Genomic DNA, 4,470 nt, shown 5'->3' with positions numbered 1-4,470 from the left:
GGGATCTTCCCAGACCGGGGCACGAACTCGTGTCCCCTGCATCAGCAGGCGGACTCTCAACCACTGCACCACCAGGGAAGCCCATAATGTCTATTCTTGAGGTATCTTGGCAGGGAAGTCACAGTAACCTTCTCTCTCAGTGGTATTGTCAAAAGGATCCTATAATTTCAACAAGAAACTCATGTTACAAAACAGTAACGGGAATATATTTAAAGTCACTCACCTGCCCTTTTAGTCTTCAAACTTTCCTCCTTGTCTCTTTTCATTCATTCATTCAGCAAATATTTGTTGAGCACCTGCTCATGTGAAGCACTATTCTAATCACTGGAGAAATAGCTGAGAATAAGGTAGAAAGAGTCCTGCTCTTACAGAAATTACATTTGAATTGGGAAAGCACAATAAACAATTAGGTAAAGAAAGAAACAAGATAATTTTAGCTAGAAATAATTTCTACAAAGGCAATAGAACTTATGGGGGGTGTTACATGGGCGAGCAGTCAGGGAAGGGTTCTCTGATGAGGTGACTTTGAACTGAAACCTGAGTAAAATGCAGAGTTGATACAAGAGTGTCCAGGCAGAGGCCACAGAACGTGCAAAGGCCCTGGGGTGGGAACAATGTGGGTGTGTCTCGGGGACAAGAAAGGTCTGTGACAGGAAACAAGTGAACAAAGGAGGGCATTGTATGGGAGGAGGCTGGAGGGTTGGGCAGAGGCCAGATTTAGTCAGGTCTTGTAGGCAGTAAAAGTTTCAACTTCAAGGGCAAATTGGGGAGTTTTTAGGAACGGAATGATGTGATCTGATTTATATTTTTAAAGATCATCCATGTCATTCATCCATATGATGGTTTTTAAAAGAGGGTTTCAGCACACGTTGACCACACTGGCTACTGAAATGAGGTCAGGCTGCAGAGCTGCAGAAGGGCGAGTGTGGGCCTAGAGGAGGGGGCAACGGCTAAGCAAGAACTGAAGAATGCATGGGGGCTGGGAGTGATGAGGAAGTACGGCCTGTGTTTAAGGACCTGCAAACACTGAGTGGAAATGGGGCATAAGATGCAAGGGTGGGAGAAAGCAGACAGGAGGGAAGACCAGGGCCAGATCACACAAAAAAACCTGTAGACCCAATGAGGAGCTTGGACTTAGTCCTAAGGGCGATGGGTTTCTGATGACACAATCAGATTTCTGCTTTAGCTGCTATGTGGATTATGATTAAAGTGGGCAAGACGGGACGTGGAAAGACAAGCTGGGATTGTGGCAGTAATCAGGGAAGAGACGATGGTGACAGAGCAGGGCAGGAGCTGTGGGAATGGAGAAACGTACCTGGGTTTGAGAGTGGCTGCATTATAAGAGATAGAGCTTGGAGATTAACTGTATGTGGGGGAGCTGAGAAGTGTGCAGTCCAGATAGGTGTGCAGTCCAGAGAGGTGCAGGGCCATTTCTCTGACCTTCACACCATGAAGCAGAGATGGGGAAGGGGTTCTGGGGAGTAAAGTCAAGCAGTCTCTTCGCATCCTTCTGTCTTAGGTCATTGTTCCCAGGCTGCAGCCAGTGTTGCTGAACACTGAGCGAAGGAGAAGGGATAAGAAAGTAGGGGCCCTTTGTTGAAGGTGATACAGTGAGCAAGATTTTCCAGCGTTTGGGCCTGATATGTAAGAATTTCCGGTTCAATCTATTTCACCCCTAGTATTTTCCAGCTATTAAATCCAGTTCTTTTCCCAAGAATCTTCATTAGACTTTGAATCTAACAGCAAAAGGTCACAGCCCCATTGTCCTCAGAAACTTCAGTCTCTCCATCACTGAGCACCTGTGGGCACCAAGCTCTGGAGCTACAGGAGAAGCCTGGGGCAGGGGAGGAAGTCTCTCATGGAAATCACTCTGCTTTGCTTGTCATCTGCCCGCCACCTCCCTCCGGCCTCCCTCTCCCTCCCCCCCACCTACCCCAGCCCCCAGCATCTTGTCACTCTTCTTCTTAATAGTTTTTGAAAAGTTAGCTGAGTGAAAAAAACGACGTTTAGGCACACATTCTAAAGAAAGCATAGAAATATGCATCTTGCAGCTTCAGCAACTTGGGTTTGTCTCAATTTTCTTCAAGTCAGGGAAACTATAAAAACAAAAGCAAAACAGAAAGGCATTTCTCAAGGAGCCCTCAGCCCTGTTTTTAGAACGTGTCTCTCATTCAGGAGTTGAGAGCCGTGGGGTGGAGCCATGACTATTAATTCATTGTAACATTAATGGGGAAGGTGAGAGTGGAGGCCTTTGGTGCTTATTGCTCATGGTCTTCCTGGGATTTCTCCCGCTTTTTTTTTTTTTTTTTTAAATTCATGGCCTGCAAAACTAGCAGCTACTTAAAGCAAGACTGTTTTTTAGAATGTGTGTAACTTATAACCCATTGGGTAGGGTTATATAAACAGATAGACCTTGTTCGAAACTCCAGCTCTATCACCATCCAGGAGCTATGATATCTTGGGCAGTGTTACTTCACCTTTCCGAGCCTCAGTTTCCTCATCTGTAAAATGGGGATAATCATGGTAATCATACCTGTCTCGTAAGGCAGTATTTAATGGTTAAGAGAACAGACTCTGGAGGCAGACTGTCTGGGTCCTACCTTAACTCTGCCACTGAATATGTGGCCTTAGGAAAGCCACTTCATCTCTCTGAGCCTCCGTTTCCTAATCTGTAAAATGGGGATAATGATGGTGCCTACCTCACTGGCTTGTTATGAGGACTGTAAAGCATTTCTAATCCACTTATATGGCAGGGCCCTCCCAAGAAATAAGCCTCCAGGGAAGCACTACACACATAGCAAGTACAATTTCAGTATTTGCTAAATAAATAAAACGACTTTTGGGAAGATTAAGAAAATGTATATGAAGCCAAGTGGTTTGTGTGGAGTCAGTGATTAAGATTTGCACCCCTAACCCTGCACTCCTGCCCCCATCTCCAGCCTGCCTCAGGCCTGGGTGCATGGTAAATGCGGGGTATATACTTATTGGTGACCGTTCAATCAACTCTAAGAACTAAGTGTTACTCTCTGGCCCTCGAGGTTTATATTCCTTCTTTGAAAGTCGAAGCTGGGGAAGAACTTCAGAGCCATGTGAGGGGAGATGTGATTTTCCTTATTTACTAACATTTACTTGCACTGGTGTCTGGGACACCCAAAATATGCTATGAATCAGTCAGAGGATAACAAGATCTGCAGTACTGTACAGATTACTCACTAATTTGACATTTGGGGATTTTTGCAAAATGTTAGGGAACATTTGACAAGCTGCAGATTGCTATCTCTATAAAGTGCATTCGACTCTGAGGATGGGTGGCCCTCTCCCCTGATGCGGTTACATTTGTTCCTAGCACCAGCTGTTGTTGCATCCTGACAAGGTGGCTCGTTTTTATTTTCTACTCCTGAAGTAGGCAGTGGTGGAATTTTGCCTTGAAAACATAATAACTAAAAGTCATCGGGCACCTACTATGTGTTAGGTGTCTTGACATCTTTTGTCTCATGTCATCTTCACAGTCATCCTCTAAGGTATGTATCGTTAGCCTCTCTATTTCTCAGTAAGGAGACTGGAGTTCAGAGAGGTTAAGCAACTTGTTTAAGGCCACACAGTTCTGAAGTTCCTAAGCTAGAAGTGGAACCAGGGTCTACCTAACCCCAAAGCCTGGATTCCAATTCAGCAGGCTGTGTCTCACATCACCAGAGCATCATCAGCTTCTGACGTGGATCTCCCACAATTGGAAGGGCAAAGGAGAGAAAATTTCTTGGTAAGTCCTTAAACAGCTGGGCAGCATCTGTGGCCACGAAACCTTGTTCTACACTGTTTTATAGTGGGACCTGAATTAGTTGGTAATCGAGGGCTTTGAAGAGCTTTCTTTTATCATGACATTGTTTTCAAAGTCAAACAAGGAAGACGGTGTTACTGGAATGAGAATGGCGCTCCTAGTGTCCCATTCCCTTGGCGTGGTTATCGCTCTCACATTATTTTTGGCACTGTACCATCCTACCAACACTCATCATCCCTTGTCAGGCAGATTTTTCTCCCTGCTTCCTATCGGCTCCATGGGAACAAAGGGGGCATGTGTGCAGGCTCTGGGTGTGAGGAATATAGGATGACCAGGAAAATAGGAATAGGGACCTGGGGGAAAACATGGGTCCTGGGGGGGTCATTCTTGGAGGAACCCAGTTGTATGGAGGGGCTGTTCCAAAAAGAGGGCTCCCAGAGAAGCACTACACACATTAAAAGAGCAAACAAATGCTTCCTGATCCCAAAGGCCACTCCAAAGCCACCCTCTTCAGTTACAATTTTAAATGAAGGACAAAAATCAATTTAATAGGAGGCAAGGAACTCCTAGGATTTGTCATACATTTCCTGAAACCTGTTCTTCCCTGTCTTTGTAGGTATGTCAGGCCTGCCCAAAGGAGCAGTAAGTTTCTCAAGACAGAGATTGTACGCTCGATTTTGTCTTCCAACTGCTTG

Source organism: Kogia breviceps, chromosome 1, assembly GCF_026419965.1.
Source record: "Kogia breviceps isolate mKogBre1 chromosome 1, mKogBre1 haplotype 1, whole genome shotgun sequence".
Classification (NCBI taxonomy): Eukaryota; Metazoa; Chordata; class Mammalia; order Artiodactyla; family Physeteridae; genus Kogia; species Kogia breviceps.
This window is presented reverse-complemented; position numbering follows the sequence as displayed.